Source organism: Triticum urartu, chromosome 7 (assembly GCF_003073215.2).
Source record: "Triticum urartu cultivar G1812 chromosome 7, Tu2.1, whole genome shotgun sequence".
In the NCBI taxonomy this organism is placed as follows: domain Eukaryota; kingdom Viridiplantae; phylum Streptophyta; class Magnoliopsida; order Poales; family Poaceae; genus Triticum; species Triticum urartu.
The window spans coordinates 117,865,199-117,891,677 of record NC_053028.1 but is presented as its reverse complement, the minus strand read 5'-3'; positions in this window follow the sequence as shown (position 1 = coordinate 117,891,677).

Sequence of the window (26,479 nt, the reverse complement as noted above, 5' to 3'; positions counted from 1 at the left end):
ACACGATGTTTACCCAGGTTCGGGCCCTCTTGATGGAGGTAATACCCTACGTCCTGCTTGATTGTTCTTGATGATATGAGTATTACAAGAGTTGATCTACCAAGAGATCGTAGAGGCTAAACCCTAGAAGCTAGCCTATGGTATGATTGTATGTTGTCCTATGGACTAAACCCTCCGGTTTATATAGACACCGGAGGGGGCTAGGGTTGCACAAGGTCGGTTACAAGGGAGGAGATATACATATCTGTATTGCCTAGCTTTCCTTCCACGCCAAGGAGAGTCCCGTCCGGACACGAGACGAAGTCTTCAACCTTGTATCTTCATAGTCCAACAGTCCGGCCAAAGGATATAGTCTGGCTGTCCGGAGACCCCCTAATCCAGGACTCCCTCAGTAGCCCCTGAACGAGGCTTCAATGATGATGAGTCCGGCGCGCAGTATTGTCTTCGGCATTGCAAGGCAGGTTCCACCTCCGAATACTCCATGGAAGAGTTTGAACACAAGGATAGTGTCCGGCCCTAAAAAATAAGTTCCACATACCACCGTAGAGAGAATAATATTTCCACAAATCTAATCTGTTGACACGTTTTGACAGCATGACATCACGCCACGACCCGGTCATTATTCGAACCCTTTTTCTCAACCAACACCGCACATATCGCGAGGCGGTTTTCTTGACACGTCTTGTCAAAGCTTAGATCGTGTTCACCTTATCACGGGATTCTCATCAATACAGACGTGGGTAACCCAACCGTGCCTATTGCTATGACGCCTAGATGTTAGGCAAGTCCAAAACGGCCACGAGGAGGATGCTTGATATTCACCCCCTTTATAACGAGGACAAGGCCTTTTCTTTTTCCCTCTCTTCCTCAATCGAATCCTTCCCCCGCCTCGAGCTCTAACACCCAAAGCTCAAGTCAGGCACTTCGGACCTTCAACTATGTCCGGATCCAACCTTCAAGGTCGGTGGATGCCCTCCTCCATAACAGAGGAGGACATCAAGAAGCTGAGAGAGGCCAGATATCTGACCGCCGAAATTTCACATAGGCTACCTGCCCGAGGGCATGTCGTCCCTACTCCCGAACCCACCGAGAGCGTCGTGTCCATCTCCCACTTCCTCCAAGGACTAGGCCTCGCTCTGGATCCCTTTGTCAGGGGTCTTATGTTCTATTATGGGTTGGATTTCCATGATCTGGCCCCGGACTCCCTTCTTCACATCTCGTCATTTATTGTCGTATGTGAGGCCTTCCTTCGCATTACCCCTCACTTCGGCCTGTGGCTCAAGACCTTCGATGTGAAGCCGAAGAAGATCGAGGGGCGGCACACAGATTGCGAAGGTGCTTTAATAAGCAAAATCGTTGATGCTCCATGGCTAGAGGGCTCCTTCCCAGAGGTGTCCGGATTATGGCAACGGGAGTGGTTTTACATCACAGCTCCTCGAAGTGCCAAGTGGGTAGCCGCCCCCACATTTCGCTCGGGTCCTTCACCGCAACTGATGTCATGGATCAGCAGGGGGCTGAGCTGGGGTCCAGCAAAGGATGTGCCAATACTGTAGAGCCGTATCCGAGATCGCTTTGAGAGAGATTTTAGTCTGGCTATGGTAATGCAAGTTATGCTAGTTCGTCGAGTCTAGCCTTGCAAACGCCAGCCCCTCCGTATGTGGGAATTCAACCCGGAAGTACAGCGAGCTATTCAGCATTTCCTCGGCATGACGCTCGAAGAGATGTATAAATCGTTCTTCGGACCCCAAATAAAGTGTCTGGACACCTCCGAGGATGTGGGTTTGAGCTGCAACCGCCCTGCTACCCAAGTAAGTAATCCCATGACCGAACCCGCCGTCCTTTTATTTATCATGGCATCATTCTAAAGAGTCGCTTTTTGACCAGGACTGGATAACAAAGGCGAAGATGATCAGGTGTTCGGCCCCCCTTCCTGAGGGTTTGGACAATCCGGTACTGGACAAGATGCTCGAGCCGGTGCCTTATCTAGTGCCCTCAAAGGAAGATGAAGGGGGGATTAAAGAGGGCGAAAGCGGGCCTCACCCGCCACTCATTCCAACCGGGGGAATGAGCGCCTCCATGAGGGAGGATAACCGGGGGAAGAATCTGACATTCTATCTCCCCGGGAAGGAAGAGGACTACCTCTGAAGATCCGGAAACCAAGGTTTCCAAACGGGAGAAGAAATCTTCGTCAGAGGGTCCTGCCTCGGAGGGTATTCTCACTGCACCATCTCCGCGCGGGGATCAGCCCTCTACCGAGCTGTACGTGATCGAAAAGTACTTAATAGTGAAAATATCCTACCTTACTTCCGAAGACAATAACCGATGCTTATAAATTGTAGTCCGGATCGTAGCCCTTCTCGACAGAGTTCGTCTTCGGGGGATCTCCTTCCGGAGATGATGGAGAGCGAAATGCCTCCCCCTGACACCCTGCCTCCGGAGGCGGGCGACCCTGAAGTGTCATCGCGGAGGATATCTTTGGATCCGCCAAGGCCAGAGGATAACCCTTTGACTACCCAGAATCCCTAGTATCCGGCTTCTAAGGAGCGACAGCAAGGGCCCGAAACCGTACAGTGTGCGGTCGGACGTGCTGAAGGATCTTATGGGGCAAGCGGCCGTCTCGGAAGTGCATCGTACGCTAATGGGTACGGTAATTGAAAGGATTTCATCCGCTGAAAGCGGTTTACACGAAGCCTTTATGAGTCTACTGAAGGGCTTTGAGGTGCGTGAAATAATGTATGTTTTTGATCGTACCGCACATGTTAGGTGTGCCCTATGGAGATAGTAGCCCCTGAGACTCTGGTTGTCGTCGAGAATGGCGGCAACCAGAGGATCATATTCCCAGGTAATAACTCGACTGCCTTTATGTGCAGGTGACTAATGCTACGGTGGCTAGCCGAACTGATGGGTTTACCGAGCTAAAGCGGCAACTTGATGCGGCCGATGCCGATATCGTGCTTGTCAACCAGCGGCTTGACGAGGCACAGGGTGAGTGATTTCTCTGGTGATCGTCACATAATAAGAGGAGCATGATGCCAGTATCTTTAATATGTTGTGACTGCAGATGGAGCCACCACCGTGGAGACCCTTCGGGCGGAGCTTGCCCGAGCCAAGGAGAAAGAAAGGAGTAGCAATGCGGCCGCTCTAAAGGCGGGCGAAGAGTTAAGGGCCGAACAGGCCGCACATTGCGAGAGCAAGGAAAGAATAGCCAAAATGGCTGTAGAATTAAAAGATGCCGCTGACCATTACCAGCTTCTTGAAGAAGAAAGCCGAGCGAGGGCGACGAACCTTGAGAAGGCCCTGGTAGCTGCCAAGGAAGCCCGCTCCAAAATTAGAGCAGCGAAGGAGGAGCTGCATCAAGCTGCAGATATCGTGTCTGTGTCGGTGTACAAAAAGAGGGGTATGCTTTTTGTACCCCTATAACTGTGCACGGGCAGTCTGAGCCACGGGTACCACCTCACTGAGCAAGGCAAGGGAGGTGAGCCAAGGTAAGGCCGAAGCTCAGGAGAAGCAGAACGACGCCAAGACCAAGACCACAAAGAGCAAAGGGGACAAAGCGGACCCCCCCGGCAAGATCCTTGCCGGGAGGCGGTTTTAGCAAACCCGGCAAGACCCTTCCCATGGCAGCTCGCCCCACACATACGGAGTGAGTCACCCTTGAGTCCACTGTCCCCATGGGGCAAGGATTCGGGAGACATCCCCGTGGTGGCATGCAGATCTTTATGAAGACATTCAAGATCAGATACACCCTTTAGAAGATGATGATCCTTGGCGGGATCCCAGGCAAGGAGGACCACAAGGCCCCCGGCAAGAGCCTTACCGGGGATGACAGCAGGCGCCACGGCAAGACCCTTGCCGGGGCCCCGGCAAGGCCCTTGCCAAGAACACTCGTTGGGCCACCATCAGGCTCACGCCAGTCAAACCTCCACCGCCGTTCGCATGCAGCTGCCGACCCAACCAACTGGGCAGGCACCTGCGTGGCGGCATGCGGATCTTCGTGGAGACCCACCACTGCGCCACCTCAGCTGCCTGCCTGCCTACATGGCACCGCGGACGCCGCTGGCCAGGGCGCGTGTCGACGCGAGAGGGAGCGGCGATGGACGAGACAGGGCTCTCCCCCGTCCCCGATAAAGCAAGGACACCTGGGCAAGACGCATTAAAGGCGCCTTGTCATGTAATGTGAGGGATAACCTCACATCACTGTTCCCTTTCCACCTCCTGCATGCCACTGTGTCAACCCCTTTCCTATAAAAGGAGGCCCGAGGCGACCAGGAGGGGGATTCGGCTTTTTGGAGCTCCTCACGCCCCATAGCTAGCTCAAGAACACAGATATACAATCCACCAAAGCAGGAGTAGGGTTTTACGCATCCCCGCGGCCCGAACCTGGATAAACGAACCGTGTGCTATCTGTTTGATCCGCTCTTCTCACGACCCCGGGCCCCGCAACCGTAGTAGGGATTCTTGTGATCCCATAGGTGTCATTCCCACCGACATCTTTGGCGCGCCAGGTAGGGGTCGCAATTGTGACAATCGGCTCTAGCAGTTAGCCCGGTACTCCTTCATCTTCGTGACCCCTGAAGAAGAAAGGAGGCCAGAAGATCGACACTCGAGCGATCGCAAACAGAAGCTAAGTTGCACCGAACCCTTATTTGTGCTACCCTTCTTATTTAAGGTTATTCCCCCCGGAGATATTTGCTTTGTATGAGAAACCTGCACGCCAGGGGGCTCTACCACGATCGGCAACGCCCTTGCCCTGTTTCGAGTCCGCTCAACAGCTCAAGCGGCTGCGTCGAGAATGGCAGAGTAGCCTTCCGTGATCTGCAATGCCCCCGATTCTGACTCGAGTCAAGCTCGACAGTTCGAGCGGCCGCGTTCGGAACGGAAAGGTGGCTCGTCCGGCAGCACGCGTACCCGGCTGGCCATGGGGATCCGTCCCCAAAACGCTGCTAGGGGCTTCTGCGGCGACAAGCCTTCCCGATCGACGTAAGGCACGCATACAAAGAGGAATCAAACGGGGAAATAACATGCATGAAAATTAAGAGTACTTCAAAGTTATATTACATCACATCATAGCTGCGGTTCTAACTAAAGATAAAATTTGTCTTGGTCGGGAACCCGCAGCGGCGAAGAAGAACGGGATGCCTAATCCCGGCGCTGGCCTTCCACCCTCTTGATTTCGTCGATGCAGTCGGTGATGGGCTTGATGCGCTCCTTGAGCACCATGAGGTCAGCACCATCCGGCAAGCTCTTCATCGCGGCCGTGAAGTCAAGATCGGGATTCCAGTACGCCGTATTGGTGAGGACCTTGGTCACGACCCTCCGACAAAGTCACCGGGCCTCGTCGGCTAGCCTGGCCGTCCTGTTGGAGTGAAGATAAGCCAAGGCTCCGAGGACGCCCTCGAAGAATAGGGTCAACTTGGTGTTGACGGTCCCGCAGCGCTCAGGGCGTACCTCACGTGTGGCATCCCCATTGTGGCCGCCGGCGAGGTGACCCTGCCGGCGACCTCCTCCAGACGGCTGATCCATCTGTTCTCGCCCGCCACATAATCCTGGTGGGAGGCGGCCTCGTTCTCCCGCAGCTATTTCTCCTCCTCCAGGCTCCTGGTCAAGGTCTCCTCCCGAGCCCTGCTCTCCGACAGCATCTTCTCAAGATCCTCCAGCTTCAGCTTGAGGTCTCTGACGGAGTTTTGCGCTTCGGAGAGCTCCCCAGCCCTGCTGATGACCGCTCCTTGCGCCTCCACCAAGGCGCTGTTGAGCGTGCTCTTCTTGTTGGACAGCTTGAGGGCCTGCTCCTTCAGCTCGTCCTGTGCCACCTCCAACTCCCTTACCTTGCCGGCATGGGCCAGAGCTTGGGCATCGAATGCCTCCTTGTGCCTCTGCTCCAGCTCGCGAGTTCGCCGCGCGACAAGGGCCTCGAGCTGCTCATCCTTGCCACAGAGCGCTGCGGCAAGCTTCGCCTCACGCGCGGTGAGGTCCTCTTCCTGGGAATTCAAGGTGGCTTGATGCTGGTTCCGGGCGGCCTCGGTCACGGCGGCCAAGTTTGCCGCCTTTTCCTGGGCCTTCTCGATGTCGGCCATCTTCATGGTGAGCTCCATATCGCGCTTGCCCAATTTCTCCTGAAAGGCCCTCTGCTCCTCGTGAGCCTGGTGGAACCAGGTCTGCGTCTCGGCAACGCGCGCCTTGAAGTCCACCTCCACGTTGTCCACCGTTGCCATCCTGGACTTGACCTTGTCCAGGCGAGCATGGTAGAGCACTTGGAGCTTCCGAAAATTGGCCCCCATGGCACGGAAAAGCTGCTCTTCTGGAGAACCGTCGCCACCAACGCCCGGCTCATCAACCACCTCAAGCCCGGTGGCAGCAAGCACCTCGCCGTTGAAAACTTCCCCTTCGGCGGGCCCCCGGCTTGACGCCCCTGGGAGGTGGACGAAGAGATCGTCGCCCACCTTCAGATATCTGCCGGGGCCTGAGGTTGAGGAGGAGGGAGGCTGGTCACCCACCACCTTTTCCTCGGCGGAGGCCTTGCCGGCCTCACCGGCAGGTCCACCACTGGCACCCTCGGCAGAAGCCTCGCCGGTCGCCTTGGCGGCCCCCGCCGGATTGTCCTCGACAGCATCCTTGGCGGCCTCCTCGGCAATGTTCCCAGCAACGGTATCCACGTCTTCCATACCTATTGAAGGAGGGCCTGGGCAGCAACTGGAGCAATGAAGCCAAGAAAAGAATAAGGGAAAAAACAGAGACGAAGGACAGGCGACTCACCAGTGCCAGGCTGTGAAGTAGAAGTCCCCTCTCCGCCAGCATTTGGCGCCATGGCAGAGCCACCAGCGCCCAAGTTCCCCTCTTCCTCCATAGGTGTGGGCTCCGTGCCTGATGCCCTTGCCGGGGACGCCCCTCGCGGCGGCGTAGTCGATGGGGGTGGTGTGTTAGGAGTAGCCCTCTGTGGCTCCTCCTGCTACCGCTCCCCTCCTGCAAACCCAGCAAGGTGAGCATCATGGCATCGAGCACCTACCACATGTCGAGTAAGAAGAGGGTGACAAACTTACGCTGGGGGCTGCACCGGGGGCTGCTATCCGGGCTGCTCAGCACCACCAGTGGTGTCTTTGAAGCCCCAGCCGGGGGCTGGCTGCTCGCCGAGGTCCTCGCCCTCTTCACCCTCTGGGCCAACGTCTCTGTCTCCCTACGGAAGAAAAAATGGATCAAGACAAGCAACCTAATTCGAGGAAATAGAAATGACAGTAAGGAACGGAGAACTTACTCATCATCCGTCTCCTCCTCTTCCACCAGTTTCCTTTTCCTCTCCGGGCTAAGAGGCCTGAGATCAAAAGGGAGCTCCGCATCATCATCCGAGTCGACGCCTGCCAGAGGAGGCGAAGGAGGCAGCGGGGTTTGTGCACGCCCGGATGAGGAAGGGGCTGTAATCTTCTTCTTCTCAGCGGCCTTCGTCAGCCTCTTGGCTGCCGTGGCCCTCGTGTGGCGCCCAGACCCCTCCAGGGTCAATTGAGGCCGCCCAGCCCTGCCGGGCCGGACCGGCTCACCGGAGCCAGCCCGCCGCGGGACTCGCCCTCTTCGCCTGGTTGGCGTCGAGCCCGCCACCGCATCCTCCTCCTCCCCCGACGACTCATTGGCCGCGTCTTCGACGAGCGGAGATCCAGTGTTGGCGCTGCTGACCTCCCCGGAGGCCGCCGCCCACCAGGAGAGCTCCTCTTCCTCCGCCGCCATTGCGGCCATGTCCTCCACGCCCTTGACGCTGCCGGCCTCCATGGCAAGTTGTGCCTCCCTCGCCCTAGTGGCGATGTAGTCCAGCTCTGCCTGGGTGGTGTCCATGATAAGCCACCGCTCGGCGTCGGCATTGACGTACACCTCGATCAGGGTGTCGAAGAATTGCTGCACATCCTTGTCCTTTGGCTCCTCCCAGCTCGGGACAGGGCCGTGCGCATTACAGTCCGGCATCATGGCGATGATCTCGGACCGACGCGAATTGTTGCACAACGGGACCTTCCCCGCTGGCAGCTTGAAAAATGGCCCCTTGAGGGCCTTGCCAACCTTTGCGGCAGCCCTCGCGGCCTTGCCGGTCCGCTCGACCTCGCCATCGCGACACACATCAAGCTGGAAAAGCCGCTGGCAGAAGTGGGCATGCGCCAGCACTGTGAAGTTGTGATCGAGGCCGGGGCAGAGTCGCATAATGTCAGCCGGGTTCGTAAAGAGCCAAGCTGGCCTCCCCTTGCTGTGCAACGGGGCGATCCGGCGGCTAATGAAGTCCGCCCCGATCATCTCAACGGTGAGTCCGGCCTGGGTGAGCCGGAGAATCCTGGTGGTGGCGACGGTGAGCCTCCCATCGGCGGTGTCGATATCGCTCCAATCATTGTCGCGAACCGGCGGCACTTGGCGGACCTTGCAGAATTCCGGCGGGTTTTCATCTTCAATCCAGCACCACCGGCCACGCCATTCCTCCCACCTCTCCTTCACGGCACCGTCCGGGTACGCCCCCTTGGATCTTGGGATCTAGGTGACGCAACTGGAGACGGCTCCTCCCGGCTGGATTCGAGGGAAGAAGTAATGGCGGAAGAGCGCCGTGTTGGGATGCACCCCGGCAAAGCCTTCGCAAAGATGCACGAAGAAAGCCATGCATGCCACCGCATTCGGAGTAAAATCCAAGAGGCGAAAGCTGAAGGTGCGCATAACGTCGCAGAAGAAATCGGAGAAAGGAGGGAATAACCCGCAAGAAAAGTAATCAACGAAGAAGGGGTACCGATTTGAGGCAGGATCAGCGCAAGAAGTAGGAATGATGCGCGTTGCCGGGTGTCCCGAATCCTCTCCCCCCATCTTCACTCCCAATAGGGGCTTGAAGGAGGCCCGGAGCTCTTGAACATCAACCGTCGAGGGGAAGAATAAGGCGGACTTCGTCCGGTCCCCCGACAGCGTGCTCTCCGGCGGCTCCACCGTCCCGGCGCCCTTAGCCACCCCATTGCCCTTGGCAAATTTGGGAGCCATGGTGACCAAGAAGTTCAGAGGGCTGAGGAAGGGGGATGGCAAAGCAACGGCGGCGGGCGACAGCGAAAGCTTAGGAAGGAAGGAAGGAAGGGAATGGCGGCTCTGAGATCGGAAAAGGCACGAGGGAAGAGGAGAAAGTGAGCAGCGCGCCCACGGTTATTCCTTCTTATGGGGGAAAACGCGGGCCGCCTCCTTTCACATTAACTTTGATGTGACGCATGCCCACGGGAAGCAAGCCCACGCATGCCGCCCACGTCACACACGCCTCCCCACGCCGCGCCACGCGCAAGAAGCATGGGCAGCACAACGCGCGAAGAGACTTACCGCGGTAAAAAACCGCCCCGCCTGCCTGCGCACCGTTTTTGGGCCTAGCCCAACGACGCGATTGCGCTTACGTGTGGCCCAGGCCCGGGGGCTCCTGTTGGTGTACAAAAACAGGGGTACGCTTTTTGTACCCCTATAACTGTGCACGGGCAGTCTGAGCCCCGGGCACCACCACACTGAGCAAGGCAAGGGAGGTGAGCCAAGGTAAGGCCGAAGCTCAGGAGAAGCAGAACGACGCCAAGACCAAGACCACAAAGAGCAAAGGGGACGAAGCGGACTCCCCCTGGCAAGATCCTTGCCGGGAGGCGGCTTTAGCAAACCCGGCAAGACCCTTGCCATGGCAGCTCGCCCCACACCTACGGAGTGAGTCACCCTTGAGTCCACTGCCCCCATGGGGCAAGGATTCGGGAGACATCCCCGTGGTGGCATGCAGATCTTTGTGAAGACATTCAAGATCAGATACACCCTTTAGAAGATGATGATCCTTGGCGGGATCCCAGGCAAGGAGGACCACAAGGCCCCCGGCAAGAGCCTTGCCGGGGATGACAGCAGGCGCCACGGCAAGACCCTTGCCGGGCCCCCAACAAGGCCCTTGCCAAGAACACCCGTTGGGCCACCATCAGGCCCACGCCAGTCAAACCTCCACCGCCGTTCGCATGCAGCTGCCGACCCAACCAGCTGGGCAGGCACCTGCGTGGCGGCATGCGGATCTTCGTGGAGACCCACCACTGCGCCACCTCCGCTGCCTTCCTGCCTACAAGGTGTCGGCGTTCTAGGAACGGGGGTCCCCAGACTTGCTTGCCTGCGGCCTGCGGCGTGGCTCAAAGGGGGGCCCAGCGCGGCCCATCCTCACCAACACAAACCCAAGACCCTCGCGAGGGGCCAAGCCTCGCAGGGCGGACGACTGTAGGATCGAAAGTATGTCTAGAGGGGGGTGATTAGACTACTTGACCAAATAAAAACTTAACCTTTTCCCAATTTTAGTTCTTGGCAGATTTTAGCTAATTTAGGACAAGTCAAGCAATCATCACATAATTCAAGCAAGCATGCAAAGAGTATATAGGCAGCGGAAAGTAAAGCATGCAACTTGCAAGAATGTAAGGGGAAGGGTTTGGAGATTTCAAACGCAATTGGAGACACGGATGTTTTTCCCGTGGTTCGGATAGGTGGTGCTATCCTACATCCACGTTGATGGAGACTTCAACCCACGAAGGGTAACGGTTGCCCGAGTCCACACAGGGCTCCACCCAAGGGTAACGGTTGCGCGAGTCCACACAGCGCTCCACCCACGAAGGGTCCACGAAGAAGCAACCACCCACAAAGGGTCCACGAAGAAGCAACCTTGTCTATCCCACCATGGCCATCGCCCACACAGGACTTGCCTCACTAGCAGTAGATCTTCACGAAGTAGGCGATCGCCTTGCCCTTACAAACTCCTTGGTTCAACTCCACAATCTTGTCGGAGGCTCCCAAGTGACACCTAGCCAATCTAGGAGACACCACTCTCCAAGAAGTAACAAATGGTGTGTAGGTAATGAACTCCTTGCTCTTGTGCTTCAAATGATAGTCTCCCCAACACTCAACTCTCTCTCATAGGATTTGGATTTGGTGGAAAGAAGATTTGAGTGGAAAGCAACTTGGGAAGGCTAGAGATCAAGATTCATATGGTAGGAATGGAATGTCTTGGTCTCAACACATGAGTAGGTGGTTCTCTCTCAGAACATATGAGTTGGAATGGTGTGTGTGTTCTGATGGCTCTCTCTTTTAGTGAGAAGGAGGCGGAGGGGTATATATAGCCTCCACACAAAATCCAACCGTTACACAGTTTTCCCATCTCGGTGGGACCGAATCAATAAACTCGGTCGGACCGAAAATGTAAACCTAGTGACCGTTAGAGATTTTCGGTGGGACTGACATGCAACTCGGTAGGACCGATGTGGTTAGGGTTTGGGCATAACGTAATCTCGGTGAGACCGATTACACAAACTTGGTGGGACCGAATTTGGTAATTAGCTAACCAGAGAGTTGGTCAGGCAAACTCGGTGGGACCGATTTGCTCTTTCGGTGAGATCGAGTGGAACTTGGTGAAACCGAAAAGTTACAAAGGGGAAACACTGAGTTTACATTGCAATCTCGGTGGGACCGATTCACTCTTTCGGTGAGACCGAAAAGTTATGAAAGGGAAACAGAGAGTTTGCAACCCCATCTCGGTGAGGCCGAGATTCTTATCGGTAGGACCGAATTGCTAGGGTTTGTTAGTGGCTAATGACAAATGAAACTCGGTGGCGCCGGATAGGAAGAATCGGTAGGACCGAGTTTGGCTTAGGGTTTAGGTCATATGTGGATATGGGAAAGTAGTTGAGGGTTTTGGAGCATATCACTAAGCACATGAAGCAAGAGGCTCATTAAGCAACACCTCATCCCTCCTTGATAGTATTGGCTTTTCCTAAAGACTCAATGTGATCTTGGATCACTAAAATATAAAATGAAGAGTCTTGAGCTTTTGAGCTTGAGCCAATCCTTTGTCCTTAGTATTTTTAGGGTTCCACTTTCACATCCATGCCATGCCAATCATTGAGCTTTCCTGAAATAATCATCTTGGAATAGCATTAGCTCAATGAGCTATATGTTGTTATGAATTACCAAAACCACCTAGGGATAGTTGCACTTTCAACGACACGGAGCTTCCTCAGGCGCGGCCTCGTCAGGCTGGCTCACGAGGAGGCGGAGAGATCAAGGCGGGGTACCTCACGAGGTGCCCGTGATGCAAGCCATGACGACCGGGGGCGCCAGGCGGGTGCCAGCCCGCGCAGTGTCCTCCCTTCCTCTTTGGTGCAAAGGGGGCAAGCGCAGCCGTGGAGTACCGAGGCATCAGGCAAAGGTTGCCATTTCGGTGCAACGAGACCAAGACCAGGAGGACTACGAGACGGAGGTCACCGTGGAGCCCAAGACGGCGTCATCACCAGAGCTTTGCGCAGGCGAAGACTACTTTTGTCAGGATAGCTGATACTAGCTGTCCCCCTTCAAATTAGCCCGCCATTGTTGGCTCCCTTCCCGCTCGATATTTGGGAAGAGGACCAGGGCCTCTATAAATAGGACCAGCCACCCACAGAGCCAAGAGAGCGGGGCCGGGGGGTTGGAAGGATAGAGAAGATCAGAAAGAGCGAGAGGGAAAGGTGACTGAGCTCCTCCCAGCAGTTCATCGCCCCAGCCAAGAACAAAACCTCGCGAGGCTGTTCTTCCTTGTATTGTTCATCATCATCAGCCCAAGAGGCAATCCACCACACCACACACTGGAGTAGGGTATTACACCACAACGGTGGCCCGAACCAGTATAAACCCTACGTCTCTTGTGTTGTTCTTTCCATAGTTCAGATCCTAGCAAGGCGGAGGAGTGCAGGTAGGTAGGAGGTGAAATCTCCGCACGCACCCCAGTGTTCAAACCTCAAGGGTCTGCCGGAACCCGAAATCCGACATTTGGCGCGCCAGGTAGGGGTGCACCGGGACTCGTCTTCCAGCACCCCGTTCTTCTCCGACCACCACGCCCATGTCTGATGCTCGTCGGGCCCGCGTTGAGCGCCGGGCCGTGCTCGCTTCCCGCGTCGCCCAGACGGCCCCTGTCGGCGGGCGTCCTCGCCGTTCCCCATCACCTGCCGTCAACGCCGCCACCGGCCCGGCGGGGGACGAGCAGTAAGCATCGTCCCAGCATCCGTCCGTGCGGCAAGACGGCCGCACCGCGACTACCTCGCTCACCCCAGCTGGTTCTTCGTCCCGCGCGCTCCGCGCGCCCATGGAGGCTCGGGCTGCACTCATCGCGGTGAATGAGCTCCTGCGCTACCGTCCCGTCGACGACGTCTACGAAGAATGGCTTGACCGCGTCGCCGAGCTCGTCCGCGCCGCAGGGGGCTCTCCTGCGCCGTCCGTTCCGCTGCACCGTACCCCGCCCCGCGCGGGCAATGAAGCTCCGGCAGCGCCCCGGCCTCCTCCTCCTCAGGAAGCGCCATGGCTCCAAGGCACGTGGCCCCTGGGCGGAACCCACTCCGTCAGGCGCCAGCGCAGCAAGAGCAGAGCTTCCAAGAAGTCCCTCGCCCGCAAGAAGCTGCTCGGGCGCTCCCTGCTCCAGCACGTCGTGACCATGCTCCTGCCCCCGCGCGTTAAGACCCCACGCTGCTCCCAGCTGCAGCGCGTGGGGACATGCAAGACCAAGTTCCCCGTCATCCAAGGCCTCCCGCGGCCACAGCAGGCTGCCGCACCTTCACCGCCGAGCTACGCAACGTCGCGTGGCCCGGCAAGTTCAAGATGGACTTGCCTCCTCGCTACGACGGCACGGCTAACCCTGCGGAGTTCCTCCAGCTCTACGGAGACGAGAAGGTCATGGCGAACTGGTTCCCCATGGCACTCAAGGACGGGGCCCGCAACTGGCTCCTGAACCTGGCTCCAGGCACAATCTCCTCCTGGGACGAGATGCGCACCCGCTTCATCGCCAACTTCCAGGGCACTCGCGACTGGCCACCCGCCGTGAGCGACATGCGCCGCATCAAGCAACAGCCCGGGGAGAACCTGCAGAAGTACATCCAGCGCTTCAACAACGCGTGCCTCAAGATTCCCAAGGTGACTGAGGAGGCCATCATCTCGGCCTTCTCCGACGGCGTGCGCGACGTCAAGATGAAGGAGGAGCTGGCGATGCATGAAGACCTGTGCACTTCCTTGAAACTGTTCAACCTGGCAACCAAGTGCGCCAGGGCCGAGGAAGGGCGTCTCTCCCTCCTCGAGCTGCCTGCCGCAGACCCAGAAGAGAAGAAGCCCAAGGCCAAGGATGTGAAGCGCAAGGGGGGTGCCGTGCTCGCGGCAGAACCAGACACCAAGCGGGGCAAAGATCAGCCCGAACCTTCCAAGGGCAGCCGGTACTGTGTGTACCACGACCTCCACACCCACAACACCAACGAATGTCAAGAGCTCCGAGCCGTGCAAGAAGGAAGGATCGGCCGTCGCCCTGACCACAGTGACCGGGGCTACGGCCGAGGAGGAGGAAGGAACGCAGGATGCTAGGAAGACCGTGGCCCGCGCCAAGGGTGGCGCGATCAACCTCGCGAGGATCGCTTGCAAGACCCGCCTCGCGAGGGAGGCTGGGGGGATCAGCCTCGCGAGGATCGCCCGCAAGGCAACGCAGGCCTCCCACCGCTGCCGCCGCAGCCAAGGAGAAACGAGGACCGCCACCAGGACGAGGGGGTTGGGGGCTTTCAGGAGCCGCGCGCGATCGCCTGCATCCTGGGCGGGGCCCAAGCCCCAGCCTCTCAGCGCATCTTCAAGTAGTTCGCCCGCGAAGTGAACGCAGTCTTCCCCAGGCTCGAAGCCACGCACCCTCTCAGGTGGTCGGCGTGCGCCATCACGTTCAGCTCAGCAGATCAGCTCAAGTGTGCGGCTACAGTCGGAGTTCTCCCGATGCTTTGTTCCCCAATGATCAGCAACGTGGTGGTCACCAAGACCCTCATCGATGGCGGGGCAGGGCTCAACGTCCTGTCCGTGGAAACATTCAACAACCTCCAAGTGCCCTACAGCCAGCTTCAGCCAACCAAGCCTTTCTCCGGTATCACTGATGGCTCCACGGTCCCGATTGGGCAGGTCCGCCTCCCTGTCACCTTCGGGGCGTGCGACAACTACCGCACCGAGCTTATCGACTTCGACGTCGCTCACATTCGCCTGCCGTACCACGCCATCCTTGGGTACCCAGCGCTGGCCAAGTTCATGGCCGTAACTCACCACGGCTACAACGTCCTCAAGATGCCAGGAAGCGGCGGAGTCATCACGGTGCCATGTGAAGAGAAGGACGCGGTGTGTTCCCTGGAACGAGCTTTTCAGGCCGCGTCACTGGAAGACCCGGATCGTGGAAGCAGGAGGCCTTCCGAGACCGCCCCTAAGAAGAAGAAGACATCGTCCGACCCGACCACTCAGGAGGCAGGCCCCTCTGGGCCCGCGCCTGCCCAGGGGGAACCTCCTTCCATCGCATAGGAAAGCACGCCCGGCGCCCTCCTCAGGCAGGGCTCGGGGGCTCTCCCCTAGAGGGCCACCGACCTAGCTAGGGTCACGAGGGAGGCGCTTGGGCACCACCGGGAGGCATGTTTCGAAGCACGTTTCCCTCAAGAAGGAGCAAGGCAAGGAGACCCAGACCCCCAGGAGTTCGTCAGCAAGGCCATTCAGGAGCTACAGGAGTCGAGTCATGAAAGGCGGCCGCCACCTACCAGCAGTGGCTCCCCATCCAGGCAAGGATGGTGGGCTGCGCGTCTGCATCGACATACCAGGGCTCAACCGAGTCGCCTCTCTGGAGCACCTCTAGCCCTCGCGAGTGGGGCGCTGCGGAGGCCCACCCCACAGCTATGTTCGCATGCCTTACGGCTTGCCGAACGCGGCTGACACGTACCAACGCCTCATGAGGGGCATCACGGGGGCACGAGAGGCCAGGCGTTCCTCAGCCCTGGCAGGGATGGAGATGGCCCGTGAGGAGCCGCCAGCACCTCCGGAGCCTCCCGAGGCCCCTGGGCCTGGGGGCTCGTGAGGACCGGCTCCCGCAGCCCACCGAGCCTGCTACATCAATGCTCCTTCGTCCTCAACATCATCAGGTGACATCTTTCGAGTTTTATTTCCAGCTGGGAGCTCCCCCCCGGGCTGCATTATTCCCAGGCCGCGTGGGTCCATCCCTGCGGCGTGTATCCCTTTTTTATTCAATGTTCTTAGCTTGCCTTGTTGGGGGCGCCCCTCGGGCTGCATGACCCCCCAAGTCGTTCGGGCCTGACCCAGTGATGTCCGCATTCCCAGCATCTATTTGAACGAATCCACTCCTTCGCGGCTAATGTGTTTTACCTAGTTGCCTGCTCAGCTGACGCCAACTAACGGAGCTGCTCCCAAACGGCACGACGCTTGTGCATGGGTCCGTCCCTGCAACAAACCTGGATGGCTGAGCTCTGGCCGCGGCAGCCCCGCATAGTGTCACCTCGTCAAGCCTTCAGTGCCTCACTACCCCTCGAAAGCAACCAATGGCTGACTGTCAATTGTCATGGCAACCCCTTGTTTTTTCTATGATGGACCTGCAGGACCTCCTGAAGGGGCTGCGTCAGGCGAGGCCCTTGTGGTGTCACCTGCGCTCTCGTCCACGCGAACCACTTGCATGTTAAAGGGGGGGGCGCCTGAGCATCGCGACTCAGGGCTCCTACTGGCTCTCCAGCCCTCACCCTCTGGCCTTGACCACGACATCGCGACCTGGCATACCAGCGATGGCTGAAGCCGCCTTGGGACTGGGACCTGTCGGCGCAGAGCACCAAGCCCTCGTGAGGTTCGAAAGGGAGGACTGAGCTAAGACGGAATGAGCAACTCGTGCAATTCTATGACAAAGGTCATATTAACAAAACAGGATCACAGGCACCTTACAAGCCCCCACGGGACGCGTTTTTGATTCCTTGCAGGGAACAGATCCTAAAGGGACACAAACTACACGCGACCCTACAAAAGACGCCATCATCAACAGTGGGCCGTCAAGCACCGACGCCAACCCCATCCAGATCAGAGTCGGCGGCGGCCTGACGAGCCCGCCCTGCTCCAGGAGCGGCGCCGGCTCGGGGGCTCGTAGCTGTCGTCGCTCGTCTCCGGAGTCGCGAAGAGCTCGCCGGAGTCGCTGGAGCCTCCGACGCCTACACCTCCTGAGGAGCCGCCAAGGGAGTGGTTGGCAGGCCCAGTCCTCGTCGCGGCAGAGTCCGGGCCACCTTCCCCGGGGCAGCACTCCAGCCAGCGCCTGCTCGCATCAAAGACCTTGAAGAGCATCATCGAAGCACCGTCATAATCCAAGTGGACCGTGAAGACGCCCCTTACCCTGCAAACCCGGGCGATCTCTCTCCAGCCCCGAGTCATGAAGACCTCGCCCGGGGCAACGACCGCGACCTCTGCCTCGGTCGCGAGGGTGCTGCAGCCGGCGTGCTGCAGCCAGAGCTCCAGGGGCTCCCCCTGCGGGACGATGGAGGCGCAAGAAAGGGGATCTGAGCAGCAACCGAGGAAAGCAAGAAGCAAAGCCTAGGTGGACGCCGCTCCTTTATCAACTCACGCGGTTGCTAGGGCGCCCACATCCAACCAACCGCCACGCGGTGCCCAAGGCCGTAGGCTGTTAGGGCCCGCGGCGCTTCGCTCTTGCCCTTCCGCCTCCCTGCACGGCCAAGTCCGGGCGCGCCTTGGGCCCGGGGGCTACTGTCGGCGTTCTGGGAACGGGGGTCCCCAGACTTGCCTGCCTGCGGCCTGCGGCATGGCTCAAAGGGGGGCCCAGCGCGGCCCATCCTCACCAACAAAAACCCAAGACCCTCGCGAGGGGCCCAGCCTCGCGGGGCGGACGACGCGGAGCTTCCTCAGGCGCGGCCTCGTCAGGCTGGCTCACGAGGAGGTGGAGAGATCAAGGCAGGGTACCTCACGAGGTTCCCGTGACGCAAACCATGACGACCGGGGGCGCCAGGCGGGTGCCAGCCCGCGCAGTGTCCTCCCTTCCTCTTTGGTGCAAAGGGGGCAAGCGCAGCCGCGGAGTACCGAGGCATCAGGCAAAGGTTGCCATTTCGGTGCAACGAGACCAAGACCAGGAGGACTATGAGATGGAGGTCACCGTGGATCCCAAGACGGCGTCATCACCAGAGCTTTGCGCAGGCGAAGACTACTTTTGTCAGGATAGCTGATACTAGCTGCCCCCCTTCAAATTAGCCCGCCATTGTTGGCTCCCTTCCCGCTCGATATTTGGGAAGAGGACCAGGGCCTCTATAAATAGGACCAGCCACCCACAGAGCCAAGAGAGCGGGGCCGGGGGTTGGAAGGATAGAGAAGATCAGAAAGAGAGAGAGGGAAAGGTGACTGAGCTCCTCCCAGCAGTTCATCGCCCCAGCCAAGAACAGACCCTCGCGAGGCTGTTCTTCCTTGTATTGTTCATCATCATCATCCCAAGAGGCAATCCACCACACCACACACTGGAGTAGGGTATTACACCACAACGGTGGCCCGAACCAGTATAAACCCTGCGTCTCTTGTGTTGTTCTTTCCATAGTTCAGATCCTAGCAAGGCGGAGGGGTGGAGGTAGGTAGGAGGTGAAATCTCCGTGCGCACCCCAGTGTTCGAACCCCAAGGGTCTGCCGGAACCCGAAATCCGACACATGGCACCGCAGACGCCGCTGGCCAGGGCGCGTGTCGACGCGAGAGGGAGCAGCGATGGACGAGACAGGGCGCTCCCCCGTCCCCGATAAAGCAAGGACACCTGGGCAAGACGCATTAAAGGCGCCTTGTCATGTAATGCGAGGGATAACCTCACATCACTGTTCCCTTTCCACCTCCTGTGTGCCACTGCGGCAACCCCTTTCCTATAAAAGGAGGCCCGAGGCGACCAGGAGGGGGATTCGGCTTTTTGGAGCTCCTCACGCCCCATAGCTAGCTCAAGAACACAGATATACAATCCACCAAAGCAGGAGTAGGGTTTTACGCATCCCCGCGGCCCGAACCTGGATAAACGAACCGTGTGCTATCTGTTTGATCCGCTCTTCTCACGACCCCGCGCCCCGCAACCGTAGTAGGGATTCTTGTGATCCCATAGGTGTCGTTCCCACCGACAGTCTGGGAAGCCCTTCTTGTTGCGGACTAAATTCGGAGATCCGAAGTATGCTCCTCTTGACCGACTATGGAGTTCTGCGGACGCCTATGTGGATTTGGCTACAAGTGCTGCTGATGCGACCGAGTACTTCATGGATCAGAAATATCACGAAGTGGAGAAGCTGTTCTGGTCACAGTTTCATGCGCCTTGAATGAGCGAATGGCCGAGTGGGCCGAGCTCCATAGGTTGTCCGGACTTGCCATGAGGTCCGTTGTGGATCATCTGTGGCCGGGAGGGCCAAGGACGAATAGCTACTTTAGTTTAGTGCAACAATTCCTTGGTGTTGTGCCACGCATCGATGCTGTAAATAAATCGGCATGCGTAGAGAGTGCGCGGATGGCCTTTGCCCATGTTAAGACATACTAGGCGGAGATGGAGGCCACCACTATTGCGACACAGGGTTCGGCCGTAGGCTGAGTGGCTGCCGAGCACTACTTTGAAGAAGTTCTTGAAGGCACTCGTTCGATAGAGGCTCAGTGCTCGAAGAATATTATGTCCTAGTGACATGTATTCCCATTGTAAAACAATGTTTACTCAATTTATCAAGTCTTTATTTATACTTTTGCCCGAAAGTACCGTCATGCCTCCTGTGCAGTTGTTTATGTATATATGTATATAACCTGAAAGTTTGCAGTCACCGGCTTCCGCCTCCACGCATATAATGTGGAGGTGTTCGCAAAAAACGCATGTCCACACTTGATCCAACGTCTTGGTCCGTTAAGGAGGTGGTAGCGTGGCGAACGAGGCAATCAGACTATATTGCTTTAACACTTTCACTTAGCCACAGGAGTTTGACGGTTGGGCTACTATATAGCCCCTGGTACTTCTGCGCTCATCCGAATACGGGGCACGTACGTACATGACCGGGAAACGGCCCTTCATTAATGTGGAGGAATCCTGAACATTCCACTGAGTCATCGAGTGGTTGACCAGTGTCTCGCTATATCATGACAGTCAGTTTTCGGCTTTCTCTACTGAGGTGCTCATCCGAATGAACCAGGGCACAATCGCAGTAGTTCTCTCAGTGCTACCTTAGCCAATATAACGGAACGTAAGGTACCAAAACATGGGAGCCGGGGAAACCCAACATTTGACCAAAGACATGATTCGGAGCCGATGCATATAGGGCCAAACTCGCGACGCCGAACACTCCCTAAGGTGTTCGGTCTTTATAATATATAACGGGCTAAACAATGCCCTCAATAATAGACCCCATGTGTCCAGGTATGTGCAATATCCTGACGTGGCCACATGCCAATAACGTCAGCATCCTTCTCGGTTGTGTGGAGTATCCGGAGGATGAGAGCAACAAGAGACAGTAAAAAAGGATTACATAGGGTCTTAATCTAAAAAGAAACCTTTGGGCGGGTCCCTACTGCACGTCTGCGTCTGTGTCTCTGTTGTGCCGTGTCCTGGACGGGTGTAGCACGATTGTCATCTGTAAAAGAAAGGAACTTAGGTGAAAGTTGCTATGCCGAAAAAAAAGAATTGTTATTATCAATGAACTATCAAAATTCAAGAGAAGTCAAGTTGAGCCGGGCTGGCCCTGATTACACGCGGGAAGCCCCTGGTATCGTCTTTGAGGGTTTGATCATCAAACTAATCTCGTGTATATGTGATGGAACGCCGGACTCGTCTAACCGTGTCTGTGGTCTTGACGACCTGCCATTTTTTCTGGTTAGTGAGGCCATCTAGTTCACGGCTATTAGAACCGCCGCATCCTCTTCCGTACGTGAAAAACCTTCGATATTTCTGCTAACTGTGATGATGCCACGTGGACCGGGCATTTTAAGCTTGAGAGAAGCATAATGCGGTATTGTGTTAAAACGAGCGAAAGCCGTTCTTCCAAGTAGTGCTTGATAACCACTTCGGAATGGAGCGACGTGGAAAGTTAACCTTTCGCTTCGGAAGTTATCGGGAGAACCGAATACCACCTCTAGCAGTAGAGAGCCCGTACAGCGGGCCTCTTGGCCTGGTATTACTCCCTTGAAGGTAGTATTATTGTGGCTTATTTGTGTCGGGTCTATCCCCATTTTGCGGATTGTGTCCTGATATATCAGATTTAGATCACTGCCGCCATCCATGAGGACTCGTGTGAAATGGTACCCGTTTATTATTGGGTCTAACAACAAGGCCGCCAGTCCCTCGTGCTGGATATTTGTTGCGTGATCCCTACGATCAAAAGTGATCGGGCAGGCCAACCATGGGTTGAACCTAGGGGTGACGGGCTCTATGGCGCGTGTGTCTCAGAGTACATGCTTGCTTCTCCTCTTCGTCACATGGATCACGTTTACCGTTTTAACCTCTGGTGGGAACTTTTTCTGTCCTCCGGTGCTTTGCTGGCGAGGTTCATCCTCGTCTTCGCTTGGTGTCTCTTCCCCTTTGTGTTCGGCGTTTAGCTTACCGTCTTTCTTGAAGACCTAACATTCTCTATGGGTATGATTTGCGGGTTTGTCGGGGGTGCCGTGAATCTGACAGAGCTTGTCAAGAATTTTGTTTAGGCCAGATTGTCCTTCTCTGCTACCTTTGAAAGGCTTTTTCCGCTGACCTGGTCGAGAGCCCCTGAATCCGGCGTTTACCACCGTGTTATCTGGGCTGCCTTCTTTATTTCGACGCTTGTTTTGGTTGCGTCGTGGTTTTCCATTGCCATCCCTGACTTCGGATGTGCTTGGGTCGCTGGTGCTACTACGGGCCAACCAGCTATCCTCGCCCGCACAAAAGCGGGTCATGAGGCTTGTTAGGGGCTGCCATTGTTCTTGGTTTTTCTTGGCCGAGGTGTCTGGAAAGCCATTCGTCTCATACGCTGTGTTTAAAAGCTGCTAAGGCTTCGGCGTCCAGACAGTCGACGATTTGGTTCTTCTTGGTGAGGAACCTGTTCCAAAGCTTTTGGGCGGACTCTCCGGACTGTTGGATTATGTGACTTAAATCGTCTGCATCCGGAGGTTGGACATAAGTCCCTTGAAAATTAGCCCCAAAACCGTCCTCGAGCTCCTCCCAACTTCCAATTGAGTTTTCTGGGAGGCTTTTCAGCCAGTGCCGAGCTGGCCCTTTAAGCTTGAGGGGAAAGTATTTGATGGCATGGAGATCATCTCCGCGAGCCATATGAATATGGAGGATAAAGTCCTCGATCCAGACTCCAGGGTCTGTGGTCCCGTCGTACGCCTCTATGTTCACCGGTTTGAATCCTTCTGGGAATTCGTGATCCAGCACCTCATCAGTGAAACATAAGGGGTGTGCGGCACCCTTGTATTGGGATGTGCCATGGTGTTCGGACGGTTGTAGTATTCGGTTTTGGTTTTGTACCGGAGCGCGCTTCCTAGATCCATAGATGGATCTGGTCGCTCCGGATTTTTGGTGCAAGTTCTCACGTAGATCGTGTGTTGACTTATGTGCGACTTTGTTAGCCGCTCTATCGCGTTCACAAGGTGGTGGATCCGGCCGGTTGGCCGTATCATTCTTCGGCTGTGTGGGCTCTAAGGCCTCGTCGTCGAATTCCGGTAATAGCTTGCGCTTAGGATAGCTTTTTGTGTGGTAACTTCCACCATACTTTGTTTCCTTGTCGGGCACTTTGTTCCACCTGTTGTTGAGCGTATCTTGTGCATCCGTAAGCCTTTGCTTCTGTTTCTTCAGGCTCCTCACTGTGGCAATAAGCCTTCTATGGAGATTCTCTTGTTCCAAGTGCGTTTTTGGGATGATGTGTGCATCTTCGTCCGGACTGTTTTCCTCCCCAGACAGGGTTTTATGAGGTTTATCCTTGGCGTCGCCGTGTTCAGACGTCGGATCCGTACTATGTTCGCTATTTGCATCTTGATCGTGCTCTGCCACCTGGGTGGTGCAGTCGTCATTTCTTCTAGAGTCGACTGGACTGTTATTTCCTCTTGCGCTGTTATCGTTGTTTTTGCTATGGAGGGACTTAGAGCGGCACCGCTAATGTCGGCGCTTGGCTTGCTTGGAGGGGGCATCCTCCGCTGTCTCTTCGCCATTGCCCTCCGTGGGTGTATCTACCATGTATATGTCATGTGATGAAGAGGTGGTCCGGCGCCCTGTGGGCGGTGGTTCCTGTTCGTCTCCTGCATCGTCATCCATACCGTCGATGTCTTCAGAGTCGAAGTCGAGCATGTCGGTTAACTCGTCGATAGTGGCTACTATGTGGGTTGTGGGTGGGCAGTGAATTTCTTCGTCGTCCGCATCCCATTCTAGCCGGACATAGTTCGGCCAAGGTTCTCCTGACAGGGAGAGAGACCTTAATGAATTTAGCATATCGCCGAAGGGCGAGTGCTGAAAGATATCCGCGGAGGTCAACTCCATGATCGGCGCCCTGTCGGATTTGATGGGTGCGGATGCAGGCGGCTCGGCGCCCGTGGCCGGAGAAGAATCCAGTGGTTCGGCGACGCGGCTCTCGTAAGGGGTAAAGTTAGTATCCGGCTCTATCGCCACTAAGAGTGCAGCCTCCATGGCGGGGTCTATCCCTCCGCTCTCGGATGGTGCAATTTGCTCCGGATTGATGGTCGGAGTAGTTACAGATGCGATCTCCCGAACATTGTCCGACGGCAGAGTTACATCATGCTCGTCGCGACTAAGCGGCACACCTGGCATGGGCTCGAATCCGTCGAAGATCAAGTCTCCGCGGATGTCGGCCGTGTAATTCAAGTTTCCAAATCTGACCTGATGGCTAGGGGCGTAGTCCAGATCTGCTCCAGATGGCCAAGCGAATTGGCCCGCAGTGTGAAGCCGCCGAATACGAAGATCTGTCCAGGGAGGAAAACCTCACCCCGGACCGCATCGTTACCGATGATCGAAGGAGCCATCAAGCCTTACGGCGACAACATAGTGGAACTCTCAATGAAAGCACCAATGTCGGTGTCAAAACTGGCGGATCTCAGGTAGGGGGTCCCAAACTGTGCGTCTAAGGCGGATGGTAACAGGAGGCAGGGGACACGATGTTTACCCAGGTTCGGTCCCTCTTGATGGAGGTAATACCCTACGTCCTGCTTGATTGTTCTTGATGATATGAGTATTACAAGAGTTGATCTACCACGAGATCGTAGAGGCTAAACCCTAGAAGCTAGCCTATGGTATGATTGTATGTTGTCCTATGGACTAAACCCTCCGGTTTATATAGACACCGGAGGGGGCTAGGGTTACACATGGTCGGTTACAAGGGAGGAGATATACATATCCGTATTGCCTAGTGTCGGTGTCAAAACCGGCGGATCTCGAGTAGGGGTCCCGAACTGTGCGTCTAGGCCGGATGGTAACAGGAGGCAAGGGACACGAAGTTTTACCCAGGTTCGGGCCCTCTTGATGGAGGTAAAACCCTACGTCCTGCTTGATTAATATTGATGATATGGGTAGTACAATAGTAGATCTACCACGAGATCGGAGAGGCTAAACCCTAGAAGCTAGCCTATGGTATGATTGTTGTTCTGTATGTTGTCCTACGGACTAAAACCCTCTGGTTTATATAGACAACGGAGAGGGTTAGGGTTACACAAAGTCGGTTACAATGGTAGGAGATCTATATATCCGTATCGCCAAGCTTGCCTTCCACGCCAAGGAAAGTCCCTTCCGGACACGGGACGAAGTCTTCAATCTTGTATCTTCATAGTACAGGAGTTCGGCTGAAGGTATAGTCCGGCCATCCGGACACCCCCTAATCCAGGACTCCCTCAGTAGCCCCTGAACCAGGCTTCAATGACGACGAGTCCGGCGTGCAGATTGTCTTCGGCATTGCAAGGCGGGTTCCTCCTCCAAGTACTTCATAGAAGATTTTGAACACAAAGGTAGTGTACTGCTCTGCAAAATAAGTTTCCACATATTGCCATAGAGAGAATAATATTTACACAAATCTAATCTGCTGACGTATTCCGTAGTGTGACACACCACGGCCAAGCCTTCATTCGAATCGTTTTATTATCCCACCTCAGCTCGTCATGCGAGGCGGTTTCCTTGGCATGTCTTGTTAAAGCAGAGATCGTGTCCCCTTATTCCGGGATTCTCATCAATATGGGCGTGGGTAACCCAACCGCTTCTAGGACTCCTAGACTATAGGCAAGTCCAAACGGCCACGGAGCGGACGCTTGATATTCACCGTCTTTATAATGGGACAAGGCTTTTATTTTTTTTCCCTCCGTGCTTAATTGAATCCTTCCCCACCTCAAGCTCAAACACCCAAAGTTCAGGTCAGGTGCTCCGAACCTTCAATTATGTCCGGATCTAGCCTTCAAGGTCGATGGGTGCCTTCCTTCGTCATGGAAGAAGACATCAAAAAGTTGAGGGATGCCAGATATCTGACCGCCGAGGTTTTGCATCGGCTGCCTGCCCGAGGGCAGGCCGTCCCCTCCCCCGAACCCAACAAGAACGTCGTGTTCGTCTCCCACTTCCTCCGAGGTCTAGGCCTTGCTCTGGATCCTTTCGTCAAGGGTTTGATGTTTTATTACGGACTAGATTTCCATGTTCTAGCTCCGGACTCCTTTCTTCATATCACGACATTTATTGTCGTGTGTGAGGCCTTCCTCCGGGTTACCCCTCACTTTGGCTTGTGGCTCAAGACCTTTGAAGTAAAGCCAAAGATGATCGAGGGGCAACATGCAGCGTGTGGAGGTGCCTCAATATGCAAGATGACGGGAGCTCCATGGCCCAAAGGTTCCATTCTAGAGGTGTCTAAATTGTGGCAACAGGAGTGGTTCTACATAACGGCTCCTAGAAGTGCCAAGTGGGTGGCCGCCCCTGTTTTCCACTCGGGCCCTCCACCACAACTGATGTCATGGATCAGCAGACGTCTGAGCTGGGGTCCAGCCAAGGGCGTGCCTATACTGCAAAGCCGCATTCGAGATCTATTCAATGGAGATTTTAGTTTGGTTGCGGTAATACAAGTTATGTTGGTTCGTCAAGTCCAGCCTTGCAAACGCCGGCCCCTTCGCTTGTGGGAGTTCAATCCCGAGGGACCGCGTGTCATCCAAAATTTCCTCGGCCTAACGCACGAGGAGATGTACAAGTCATTCTTCGGACCTCAGGTAGAGTGTCCGGAAATCACCGAGGACGTGGGCCTGAGCAGTAACCGCGCCGCCGAACAGGTAAGGAATCTTCCGGCCGAACATACTATCTCTCATTTGTTACGAAGTTATTTCTGAGAGTTTGCTTTTTGACCAGGACTGGCTAACAAAGGCGAAGTTGATTCGGTGTTCGGCCCCCCTCCCTGAGGGTTTGGACAATCCGGTATTGGAAAAGATGCTCCAGGTCGCACCCTACCCGGAGCCCTTGAAGGAAGATACTGGGGAGGATAATACAGGCGGACGCGGGCCCCCAACACTGCCCGTTCTAACCGAGGGAGCGAGCGTCTCCATGAAGGAAGACGACCGGAAGAGGAAAAGGACTGTGCCCGGGGATTCGGAAGCCGAAGCTCCCAAACGGGAGAAGTAGTCTCCCACAGAGGGTCCTACCTTGAGGGGTGTCTTTGCCACACAAAGTCCGCGGGGGGATCAATTCTCCAGCGAGTCGTAAGTGAC